Below are 13,295 nucleotides of genomic sequence, written 5' to 3'. Positions count from 1 at the left end.
CCACGGATGGTGCTGCCATTTTGGGATCATAGTGCACAAGAGCGAGGAGGGGGAGGAAAGCGGTTCTCCCCATGGTGCAACAGGCGCCCGGGGTCTGGGTGTTGATTCTTGCTCCGACGGTGCTTGTGCTTTCTCTCCCCCGGGCTGTTAAACCGAACACACCTCGTATCTGTACAGAACTATCGCAATTCCTCTAGGACGAGGGGAAATGGCCTCAAGTTGCGTCAGGAGAGGTTTAGATTGGATATTAGGAAAAATTTCTTTACCGAAAGGGTGGTCAAGCGTTGGAACAGGCTGCCCAGAGAGGTGGTGGAGTCACCATGCCCAGAGGAGTTCAAAAACCGTGTAGACGTGGCACTTCGGGACATGGTTTAGTAGGCACGGAGGTGTTGGGTGGACGGTTGGATGATCCTAGAGGTCTTTTCCAACCTTAATGATTCTATGATTCTATGATTCTATTTCAACGCTGATTTTGGCCAGGAGCCTTGGTACTGCTTCAACATAAAAATTCAATAAGAATTTGCTTGTTTCCAAGAGCCCCTTCATCAGGCACTACCAGAAAGGAGCAGATTCAGACCCAAGCTGCCTTTGGGCTCTGACAGCCCAACGCTGCATCACCGAGCTGGTCCCTCCCCACCCCGGGCATCCCCATGCCCCACCGCCAGGTATTGCTGTCACCAAAGCTCCTCTCATAAACCAGCTTCTGCGCTGCGGTGCTTTGCACCCTGATGGTAAACCAGGTGGGAAATCAGTAGGAGAGATCAGGCTGGAAAGGATGGGGGTTTGGGACCTGGCTCCTGAGTGTGCTCAGCTGGCCCCGCAGCAGCAACGGCCTCAGCTGCCTGATGACAAGCAACTGTCCCCAACCCCCCTGACCTTTGCAGCTATTATTTTCAGAGCTGTAAGGAAACGGAAATAGGAAGTCGAGCTGCTGTAATGTATTTTTGTATGCTGCTGGCTTCTGGTGTGCTCCAATGTGTTGCTGTTCACCTTGCGAGTGTTTTTTGTTTCCATTTGCCTTTGAGCGTTGTAATCAGTAGCTGCAGCTCTTCATCTGGGCTCAGCACTCTGCCACGCGCTGGGTTTTCCACGGGGCAGTTTAGCCACGGGCATGTCTCAGTAGCTGCCTCCTGCTATCAGGAAGGGCTTTGCAGCCATGTTATTTAGCCCAGGGAGGAAGGAAAGGAGCCAGTAGGTCCATTTACCTGAAAGCAGGGCTCCTGGGGCGGCAGGGCCAGCTCTGCAAAGCCCTGGCTGTGGGCTGAGCGGGGTCTGTCCCTGCGGGGCTGTGCAGCAGGGCCAGGCTGGGAGCCCGCATCACATCAGCTCCTCTCTGCACCAGGTACTCTGATCCTGTTTGAAATGTGTATTGCTTGTTACCTGAGGAGGGAAGCGGTTGAGAGAAACTAGGAGTGCATCCCGATGGTGGGGATGCACTGGTTTGCTGGTATCCTGGGGTTAGAGAGGAGACCCCACGCTAATTTACTGGGACACCACGTTGAGAAATAAGAGCAGGTAAACTACAGGGTCTGGGTTTTAATAGCTCTTGATCTGGGGTTTCTAATGCCTGTTTTAGAAATACACCTAAGGAAGTTTGCACCTTGTGGTTTGAACTACGTGTGGCTTAAAACTGCTGCAGTCATTCCTGGCTTTAATTCCTTTTTACCCTCAGAAGATTAGTAAATAAACATAATCATTTCCACGCAGTGGGTGCTGTGGGCTATCGTCGATTGCCATGAATCAAAATGACTGAAGAGCATTACTGAGTGTCCTGAGAATGAGAGGAAAACGTTACTGGTGGAGCTGCCTGCACAGATGGGTCTCTAGCACATTAAGAGCGTTGTATTTTAAGACAAAATGACGCTGTTTCTTCCCCTTTTGTTTCCCCTTCATTCATAGACAGAAGCCAAACTCCTACTGGCTCTAGGCTTTCCTTTTCTGTTTTTTTTCCTCAATATTTCTGGTTTTTTCCTCTCTTCCTTTCACTAGTGACTGTTCCTTTCTTTGTTTCCACTTTACAGGACACTTCTCCTGTGCATATTTCTCCTGTCCTCCTGTTGCAATGCTGTGGATGCGGGCCAAGCCTGAGGGCAGGTAATGTTTGCTCCTGTGTGAATGGGAATATCACGCAAACAAGGAGAGAACTTCCAAGGCACCGAATGCCTCTTCCTAACCTCTCTGTGCCAATTGCCCTCTGCTCCTATATACTTCAGTAAGAAATGAGGAATTGTCTACTGTGGCTTATTCTAGTAAAAATGTGCATTAGAAGTGCCTTCAGAGGAGCTTCCCACATTGTATAGAGGGCAAGGGATCTCTTGTGCTTTAGTTTTCTGCATCTAGATTATTTTGTTTGAGAGGCTTCCTGAGAAATTCAAAGCACTTGTGAGCACAGCTGCAATACCACCAAACCCCGGGGCAGGCAGGGCTTCTCAAGACTTTGCAGAATTGCTGGTTGTGCTCTCCTTGGTGTCCCTCTGGAGACAGAAACGGGTGAGCAGATGGACCTCTGCCTCTTCCAGCAGCAGCAGCACCAGCCCGTGAAGGTTATTCCCCCCTTCCAGTTCAGTGAAAGCTTTTGGTCTGATGTTTCTTGGTTGGGGGGTGGAGGGTTTCTTGTTATTGATGATTCAGCTTTCCTCAGATAGTGAGTTTAGAGTCCTTTTTTTGGAGTGTGATAAAGACAATATTAAGGCAGCGCCTCAGTGCGTAGAATGCCTTAGCTAGTGTGAAAGACTTGGGTAGAAATGCCATGCAAAGTGTGGCTGGGATTCGCCTCTGCTGTTGAAGCTGGTATAGATGGTTTCGCCTAGGAGCTTTATGCTGCTGCACCTCTGTGCAGCAGAGAAACATCATACAGCAAGTGAGGGAACGGCCACCGATAGCTGTATTTCTATAGCTGTGAGGTGTGGAAGAATGGGAGACTTACTACCAGACCTTAACTGAAACATCATCAAAACTTCACAAGAAAAGAGCTCTTCTGAAAGCATGGTCTGGAAGCCAGCTGCTGATGAAAGAAAGATGTTAAAGAGATGGTAAATCAGTGCACTAAGCAGGAGGGGAAAGCAAAGAGCTTCTTGTGAACTGCACCACCTGCAATGATCTGCTTGCTCTTGGAAGAACATAGCAGAGTAGTCTTGTAGGGCAACTCACCTGGGAAGGGACCTCAGGAGGACTCTAGTCCAACCTCCTGCTCAAGCAGGGTGAGTCACAAGGTCAGACCGAGTTGCCCAGGGCTGTTTCCAGTCAGGTCTTGGAAACCGCCAAGGATGGAAACCTTCCGGGGTGACCTGTCCCACAGCTGGACTGTCCTTGCAGGAAAAGAACATCCCCTGATATCCAGGCTGAACCTGTCATTTCAGCTTCTCCCCCTTGTCTCTCGTGCCCCTACCGTGCACCCTCGGAAGAGCCTGGCTCCACTTTCTCAGTAACCCCTAGCAGGAGGGTGCTATGAGTCCCCCCAAAGCCTCTCCTCCAGCAGAACAAGCCCCCTTTGCCCCCTCCTCTTACAGCAAGGGCTCTGTGCCCCTGTCTGCTGGTGGCTTCGAGCTTTTGGGGCTTATTGCTCCAGTTTGTCGAGGTCTTTCTTGTACTGGGGGGACTCAAAACTGGATGCAGTATTCTAGGTGTGATCTGCTGAGTGCTGGCTGGAGGGGATAATCCCTTCCTTCGGTCTACTGGGTGTGTTTCTGTTTGTGTATATTGATGTGGAGGTCTGAATAGACAAGCCTGTGTGAACTGGAGACCCAAGCAGGAGGTGACCTGGTGCCCTGAGGTGGAGAGCAGAGCAGGGGAAGTGCTGAACTGGGGCGTGACTCACGGACACGCTCGATTCGGCGTTCCCGTGACTGTAGCAGAGGGGGCCGGAGCTGCCCCCGTGCCCCCGCGGCACTAACCCTCCTGTGCCGATGACTGACGCCAGCCATCAGCCTTTCCTCTGTGCTTCTTGCGAGTGTTGTGAATAATGTTGGCGAAGCATATTTTTAAGTGACAATATATAATGTGTGGCTTTTGCACGGGAGATCTCCCGGAAGCTCCTGTGGGTAGGGGCTTATCGTGCAAAGCCAATGCTCTCCAAGCATGGAGGTCTGTCTTCTCGTCTTCACTGCGTGTGGCTTGGTGGCCCCAGGCAACACTGTCTGCTGGACACTTGTTGGTATGGACTTGGTAGAATAATCAATGAGTGCCTGGAGGGATAAGAGCAAAAATAAACGCCTATGCAATGATGAGCCTGCCAGAGCCGTGGGAACATGAGTAATGGTCGAGTCACTACTCGCCTGGTCAGTGAGATGTGGAGTGGACGGAAAGGATAAAACCGTATTAGCTGTGGGGAAAAGAGGCTATCCAAGGAAGCAGGTTCTTGGTTCTTCAGGTGTGGCCTTGCCTGATGCCCACAGGCACTTCTGGCAACGCTCCTGCTGCAGTAGCATTAGACTGCATGCTCCAGTTAGGCATGCTATAGAAATACTTCAATAGAAAGTGGCTTAGACTAAGTCTACGCTGGCTCTACAAGCATTTTTACTGCCACCTCCCCAAGCAACGCAGGGAGTTTTCAATTACAGAATCACAAACAGCCACACAGGACGCACCCTGATTTATGCATCAAATACCAGGAAAGGCTTAAGTTCTGTTTGTCACTTAGCAGATGGTGACGGTTGCTCCAGCATGTGAAATATTTCATGCCTGACACCTCAATTCAGGAAATAGTGGTTTGCTCAGCAGAGGTACAGGAGGCAGCAAGTTGTTATCGAGTATAACATTAGCCTTTCTCATAGTTTTTCTCGATTTACTGAGTTTGTTTTCCAGAGCAGAAAGCTGTACTGGGCTCTGCACAGAGGGCAGTGGTGTACCCCAGGTGGCACGTGCAGGCTCGGGGTGCCCGCAGCAGGGGACGTGTCCCAAGTGCCGAGCTCTCGAGTGTTTTGTTGGGTTTTTGACACCGTAGCGAGTTCGTTTTCCTGCAGGGCTGGGCTCACGTCCTGCAGACCTCGGTCGCTGAGGTTCCTGTTCCTCAGACACAAGGTGCCTGAGGTTTGCTGAACCGCAGCGAGTTCATTGTGAAACTGTGCCACCAAAGTGGCTTGGTTTCAACCCAGTGGCCCCTGGGTTGTTTGTTATTCTGTAAAGTGGGATGAAGTCAGTCCCTTCCAGGCCCTTACCAAGAAGTCAGGAGGTAAGCGCAGGGCTGTGCTGGGCAGATGCTGTGTCCATCCCATGGGTGGGAGGGCAGCAGTGGGTTTCCTGCACCGTCCTCTCAACTTCGAGGAGAGAGCCGTGGTAAGGACAACACCTGGGTCCTCTGTCTCGCAGCTCGCCAGGTCCTGCGCTAAAAGCAAAAAGAAACAAGCTGGAAGACCAGCATCTTCCTCCTCACCTTCACAAGGGCCATGTGAAAAGGTCATGGAAACGATGGAGCGGCTCCTTCCAGCCAAGGGCCCTGGGGAGGCTGGAGCGCAGCCCCCGCTACCTGCTGGCACGGCTGCTCCCACCGTTTCTACGAAAAAACATTTCTAGAAAACCTTTGAATTTGTAAAGCAGTCGGTGTGGGTTTGGCGAGCGCTGATAACCCTGGGAGGGTTGTGGAGCTGGGGCACTGCAGGCGAGCCAGGGCTCCCCACTGGTGGCCTTCAGCCAGCCCCTGCGAGGTGGCCAGGGACGCAGGATCCCCGCAGCAGCCAAGCAGTGAAGAGGAGCTGGTTGCTACAAGTGGAGCGTAGCCCACCCATGCCTCTCCCGCAGGGTACGGGATGGTGCTCGGCAGTTTCCGGGGTCAGCAGGGAAACACCTCTGCTGCAAGGTGATCCTCGGAGCCTTTAAACGTGGCTCGGGGTGTCAGTTTGGACAGGCTGGATCGATGGGCTGAGGCCAGTTGTATGAGGTTCAACAAGGCTCGGTGCCGGGTCCTGCACTTGGGTCACAACAACCCCACGCAACGCTACAGGCTTGGGGAAGAGTGGCTGGAAAGCTGCCCGGCAGAAAAGGACCTGGGGGTGTTGGTCGACAGCCGGCTGAACATGAGCCAGCAGGGTGCCCAGGTGGCCAAGAAGGCCAATGGCATCCTGGCTTGTATCAGGAATAGCGTGGCCAGCAGGAGTAGGGCAGTGATCGTGCCCCTGTACTGGGCACTGGTGAGGCCGCACCTCGAATGCTGTGTTCAGTGTTGGGCCCCTCACTCCAAGAGAGACATGGAGGGGCTGGAGCGTGTCCAGAGAAGGGCAACGGAGCTGGGGAAGGGTCTGGAGCACAAGGCTGATGGGGAGCGGCTGAGGGACCTGGGGTTGTTCAGCCTGGAGAAAAGGAGGCTGAGGGGAGACCTCATCGCTCCCTACAGCTACCTGACAGGAGGGTGTAGAGAGGTGGGGTCGGTCTCTTCTCCCAGGTAACAAGTGATGGGACGAGAGGAAATGGCCTCAAGTTGTGCCAGGGGAGGTTTAGACTGGATATTAGGAAATTTTACTTCACCGAAAGGGTCATCAAGCATTGGAACAGGCTGCCCAGGGCAGTGGTGGAGTCGCCATCCCTGGAGGTATTTAAAAGCCGTTTGGATGAGGTGCTTAGGGACATGGTGTAGTGGTGGGCTTGGTAGTGTCAGGTTTACGGTTGGACTCGATGATCTTAAAGGTCTTTTCCAGCCTAAATGCTTCTGTGATTCTGTGATTCTTGTTCATGGCAAGAACCTTCCCCAGAGCAGTTAGCAGGTTTCCCCAAAATACAGGAATTTTGCCTTTACTTGGATCTGACTGCAAGGTACCGTGCAACATGTTTACATGGCACAGTGTCAACGCTCCAGCCTAGACACTGGGAACAGTGGAGCATCAGCCATGGGGTGCCTTGCGCTGCTCCCCCAACCCAGGCAGGGTCCTGCCGCCGTCCCGCTGCGGGGTTCCTGCTGCGAGGTCCATAGTCCCTGCAAAAGGGGCAAAAGCAGAGTCATTCCTGATCCCGGGGAGACTGTTTTGAAGGGCCCAGGCTGGCTGTGCTCGTCCATGGCAGCAGGAGATGGCACCCTGGCATGGAACATAGAAAAAGGCTTCTTCGTACCTATGCGCGGTTCGAGGGCTGTCCACGCTCCCTAACCCCTGGATGCTTGTGTTACGTCAAGGTGCACGCACTGTAATCAAAACACCTCAGTGAGTTGCTTTTCTCAAGATGCTAATTAGGTAGAAGATTTGCTACCTGTTTATCCCAAGTGAAATACTGGAGGAAAGTGAGCTGGGGTCTTTCTGAAGCTGAGCTCAGTTCATCAGGGATGGGGATGAGGGACTCAGCCTGTGCTTCCAGCAAAGCTCTCCACGCTTCTCCGTGAGGAATTGCTGTTTTGAAGGAGGGGAATTTTCCTGAATGTAGGAATTATATTCAAGCTTTGCTGCCAGCACATGCCCGTGGCGTTCGTGTGCCGCTGCCTGTCTCGGAGCGGAGGCGTGGGAGGTGTTCAGCCAGGGATGAGGCTGTTGGGTTCTGAACTGTTGGGATGAACCCGGCAGCAAACAGGATCCGGGAATTAAGGCCCCAAAATTAGTCAGCTCTGCGTACAGCTGGGCAAGGGTATAATCTAGGTGGGCCCAAGCCTTTTAAAATCAATGGAAAAAACTTCTGTTGTCTTTAGCTCTAAGGGAAGATAACATTAAATCAGCTAAGAAAGGGCAGTTTCAGTGATAGCACCTTAATTAAACACACCACCAACCTGAAATCTGGTCAGTCACAAGATGTAAATTAAAAATAGGTCCAAGTACATACCTATTAATTGCTGTGGGTTTTTAAAATCCTCTTCCTCTTCTTGATGATTGCTTTCCTCTCCCTGCCTCGGGGAGAGGAAAAAGCCAGTCAATGAGACAGGCTGATCACCCGTGCATGGAAATTGTGCGTGGAGCATCGGTGAGCTGTGCTGGTTTAGACCATTCCTCTTGACTAGCCTGGTGGCATTTTGCACAGCGGCTGGGAAGCAGCGCGTTTCTGATGCAGCCGGTCGTTGTAAAATGTTTGCAACCCTCGTGGTTCAGATAATACTCTGTAAGCAGCATCTAAGATGCTTTTGGTAATGCTCAGATGCAGTTGTTGATTGTTGGTGTGAGCCTGATGGATGTTACGCATTAGTAGATACTAACTACATGAGATTTCTTCATGGGATGCAGCTTGCGCTGGGATTTTGGCATGCAGCCTGAGATGATACAGCCGTCACGTGAACGTTAGGCAAACGAAGCACAGCTTCGCCACGGCCCCAGCCTGCACGGGGTGAGCCGGGGCCTCGCCGCAGGGTGAGGGCGGGAGGCATGTGGAGCTGCGGGGCAGAGCAAATGGCGGTGTGAATCACTGCCACCGAGGCAGCTCACCCTGGCACAGCCCTGGGAAAGCCCGTCCGTAGGCTTCCAGAGCGTGGGCTGTGGCACACGGAGCAGAAGAAACCCCGGTGGGGCTCTTCCAAAGCTGATGGCAAAGGATTGCTCTGGGCAGGAATGGGAGCTGCTGGATAGAATGCTGAATTATTATTTCCGTGTGAAATATCTATGTGCTAACACGGTTCACTTGCTGATTTGAAATAATGCCACTGGTAATCTATGCCACCTCCCTCCAGAATGTTTTAAAAATATCCTAAAAACCATTTTACCGGCATAGTCCACACTCCGCTTTCTGCTCCCTCTGCTTTCCTCAGCAATAAAGTTGGTGAAAACAAAGTCGTACCTGGCTGGACTTGGCTTCTTAATTGATTTTTTTTTTCTGCCTGAAAACTGTTGGTGAAAACTTTACAGCATTTAGCTCATGACAGAACAAACTCAGTGAAACGTATTCTTGCAATGCAGATATTAAAACTGGGCATGTTCAGTGTTTATGCCTGTGGTTAGCCTGGGTCTTGTTATTTAATAGCCCGGCTTGCAAATAGCTAGTACGCGTAATGCTTGTACTGAATTAATGCTGAACTAGGGCCAGCATCCTTGTGCTGTTTTCTGTGCTTCATTCTCAGTGCTATTGCTGCTAAGCCACCGCATGCTTTGAAAGGAGCAAAACCTCCTCCTACCCAGAGCTCCTCAGACCATTACCCTATCCTCCTCCCAACGAAACCTGCCTTTTAACCACTCCCTTGCTTTTGTATTTTTAACCATGGCTCCATGCAAACAGAGAAAATGAAGTCCTTCCCTTTGCCAGTGGCTGGCGAGGCAGCCGTTTCTGCTAAGGCAGTTGCGTGAAGCTGGCGAGGTTGAATTCCCCTGGAAGATCCCCAGAAGCCGCTGCTTGCCCCAGCATTTCTGTGCTTTGATGCTGTGGCCACGTGCCTGCGTCGTAGCGTGTCGCAGCCGTGCGATGGGGAACAAAGCACAACACGCCGGAGCGCTTACTTGAAGTATGAAATTTCCTATACGGAAATAGGTCGTGAGTTCATCTGCGATGGCTGAGCATCCTCTGCTCGGGCATCGGCAGTCGTCGTCGTTCAGGATGCTCGTGTTGTCCAGGTAGCGCACGTTGCTGCTGTTCTGGCCCAGGAGCTGGGTGCTGCTTGCCAGGGAAGAGCCGCCGGCAACCTGACGTGACACCAGCTCAGCCTTCTCCTCCCTGCAGTCTTTTGGCAGCTGAGGAGACACCGGTGGGCTGCGAGAGGCAGGTCTGTGGTGCCCGGGCTGCGAGCGCATCTCGCCCCTAAGCCCACCTGACGTCCCTCGCCGGCAGCTCCACTGGCAGGTGACAGCGGATGCATCCAGCCGTGCCCGGGCTGGCCAGGTACCGACTGTCAGGCTCTTCAAAGGCTTCACAGTGAAGTTCCTGTACGAATCGTGAGCAAAACGAATGGGGTGGATCATCCTGAAGATGAAGAGGCTGAAGAGAGCCTGACCACTTGTGTCAGCTGTCGGAGAGCAGGGAGAGAGGCTGGGTCTGCTGTCCTGTTTGCTCCCTGCAGGTTGGATTCCTTATCCCTGGAAATCTCCCGAAACCGTTCTCCAATGCCTGTTCCATCCGTGCATTTGTCCTGACTTCATTTACCAGCCTTACATACCAGAAGGGATGATTTAACTGCCTTTGTATTCATGCAGAGGCAGACCCTGGTAACTTCTGGCACCTGGGTCCCAACCCGCAGTGGGTTTGGATGGGGGGGGTGATGAGATCTGGCCCTCATCGTCTCCTGGCCCTGTGGCTACAGATCCTCCTGGCCACCCCATCCTCCTTGTTACTCCTGTCGTTGCTGTCTGTGATGTGGCACCGCTCTTCACCTTGGTCGGCAAGGCCGTTAGTGGCATGAGCATATGATTGTCCGTGCCTGGCAGCCCTGAGTCCTTAATACTGTGGTTTGACACCTCTGCTTACATCCAGCTGGTGACCGAATACGTCTGCCAGCGGGATGAGCAGGTTTTCTAGGGTTTTAGGTGTTTTATGGCTTCTGCTGGCTTGGGTTCGTGTGGCCTTTGAGTGTTCGGCTCGGTGGCGGTGCGTGCCATGCTCTTGTTTGAGCTCTGAAAAGGGCCAGGGGAAGCTTTCCCTGACCCTTCCCAGCTGCTGGGACAGGGTGGCCACCCACAGCCCAGCATGGCAGGGAGCCACGTCGGCTGAATTTTCATCCTGGTGTTATCAGAACAGATAAGACCAAAGGTTAGAGGGGAGGGACATAGCATGCAGACAGCTTGAGCTACGCGCACCATGCTGCCTGCACGAACGCCCTGTTAGTATCGCCTTGTTTCTTTTGCACATGGGGAGGCTGGGGGGGACAGGGGTGAGTTTAACAGTGAGAGGAATATTGAAGGGGATGGAAAAATGTGGAAGGAAAAGGAGCTCTGAGGTGTGGCACTGGGGTGGAAGAGGGTACAGAGTGGACTGAGGCACTTGGTGTAGGAGAAAGCACAACTCGGATAGAATTCATCCATGAAAATGGGACTTTCCTCCCTTTCTCCCTTTCTAGGGAAGCTTTTTCCTCATCTGTGCTCTAAAATTGACTTTTCTACAGACAACACTACTTCCGCTGGCCCTCGTGAGCCTCTGGGAGAGGTTTCTGTCCTGCAGAAGTTTCTGTCCTCCTTGTGTTGTGTGTACAAACATGGGGGAAAAATGGACCCTTGGGGAACCGGAGAGGAGGAATGATCCAGCACAACAGCAGAGAAATAATGTTTGCAGTCCAGGACGCTCAGTTGCTATCTAAGCAATAGTTTGCCTTTGCACCACAAACAAATATTCCACTATTTTTTGCGGTTATAAATTCATACCTTTGGTCCGAAGCACTGCTATCCTTTATAGGTGTGATATTGTAAGCCATGTGACTGTTTGGAAATGGATCCGATTATCAGGATTCCATCACCATGGCAAATAAAGGTGAAACAAGAATTGCAGGCTCTGCTGCCTGTTGGGCAAAGCTCACACAAGGTGCCACCACTCTGGGCAACCGCAAGCAAAAGGCTCCTTCAGCGAGCACGGTGCTGAGCCGCTCACAGGTCGCTCCTAATGAGCGATTAAATTATGAGCGATGTGCTGAGCGGGCCACAGGGGAGGAAGTTATGCTCCCCTCTGATTATGGAAGGGCATTTTAACAAGCCGTTTGGACAAAGATCTGGGGGAAAAGCAACAACTCTTTATTTATAGGTCAAGGGTTTTCACTAGGAAAAGCTGCAGTTAACAGATGTGTGATATCCTTGCCTCTGCAGCACTGAAAATCTCTGCTGGCATGAGCCAAGGTCTTCTGCCTTGATGCGGGATGCTGCAGCAGCAAAATCCGTGCCTGGGTCGCTGTCGGGCTTTCCCAGGTTCAGGCTGTGGGACTGTTTCTGAGACTGTCGTGCTAGTCTCAGGATGTTTTGTCCTGTTGACATCCTAAAGCTGTAAACCTAAATGAGGAGAATTTTGGATTTGTTTTTAAATACTTTCAAGGTTTGCAAGTAAGCTGCAGCCAGCGATGGTTTTGGTATGGTGTAAGTGACGGAGAGCCTCTGCTCAAGCAGCCTGCAGCATTAGCTCCATTCGCTTCCCAAATGCCCACTGGTTGTATAACGACTCCTTTTGGTTTTCCACCATAGAGAGGTGATCTCTATTTTCAAAATAGTTGCATTGCCTATAGATCTTTCTCACTGTCATGCAAGGTTCATAGCACAAGAGCAAACCCCTTGCCCTTTGAGCCCTACCCGTAAGAACTTTCCTTTTATTGCTTTGTCTGGGTTTGGCAGGGGTGAGCTCTCTCCAGTGACCTGCTCTCCTGCTATGGAATTACTTCCCAGCTGAATGTAGCTGTGTGCATATTAAAGGTGAAGACAACTCTTCTTCCAACCCAGGAAAGCCAGCTGAAGTTTTCTGGGTTTATGAAGAGCTTGATTAGGATAGGCAAGTTCAGAAGAATCCAACGTCAAGGTTTTAAAACTTGGTTTTCATCGCATAGCCTATGCAGGAGGCTTATCCTAAAGAGCTCATGATGCTCCTCTGGGTACGAGAAGCCTACAGGTCACCTTAGTTTGCACTGGGAGAAGAAATGTCGCTTCTACGAATCCCACCTGCCCTGGGTGGGTGACGGAGGAGCCAGTCGGGCATCGACAGGGCACGGCAGCCTCTGAGGCTCAGCCGGGCTTCGGCAAATCACAGCCCTCCGGAGCTGGAGAGCTTGACTCTGCTTTTTTTTTTTTCCCCCCTCCCAAAGAGTTCAAAACAACAAACCCAACAACAAAATACTTTGAATTTGGCAGTTATTCAGCCAGTGAAGCAACTGGACAGATAAATTCCACCCCATCATGGGACTTCAGTTTTCACTGGCAAAATACCTAATGTGCGGTCGGTCACGCAGGTACCTTGGCAGGCGAGGAAGGAAAGTATCTCCTCTGTCCTGGTAAAAACACACTGGGAACGTGTCTGTGGTCCCTGGGTGGGAGACACTAGCTGCTGTTTTCTTCTGTCCTCAAATCTTGGTCAAACCTTTTATCTGTGAAAATTTAAGCGCTGGGTTTTTTTGTATCTTGAGCATAACTGAAAAACTTGCTCCTTTTAATGCATGAATGGGCAAATTAATCTCTACCTTATTTTTAGCACTGTTTGCATCGTAGAAAGTTTCCCCTCTCTCTCTCTCTCTCCCCCTCCCCCCGTGTGTAACAAACTTGCAGTGGTTCCTAAACAAACCCCATTTCCTCTGGTTATGTCGATGACACTGAGATGGTGTCCCTTCCTGGGCGAACAGAGGTGGCTCTAGGTCCAGCAGCCCCACGCTCCCTCCCTGGCAGTAGCTGGGGAGATCTGGTCTGGTGGGCGATTTCTTTGCGTTCCCGCTCCGGATCTGCATCGGGTGGTTGTGCGGGATTTTAGGTGGGTGTGATCCGAGGCAGCCGTGGCCTCTGGTACCCAGCGGG

This window comes from Ciconia boyciana, chromosome 9 (genome assembly GCF_034638445.1).
Source record: "Ciconia boyciana chromosome 9, ASM3463844v1, whole genome shotgun sequence".
Classification (NCBI taxonomy): Eukaryota; Metazoa; Chordata; class Aves; order Ciconiiformes; family Ciconiidae; genus Ciconia; species Ciconia boyciana.
Note: the sequence above shows the minus strand (reverse complement) of the source record.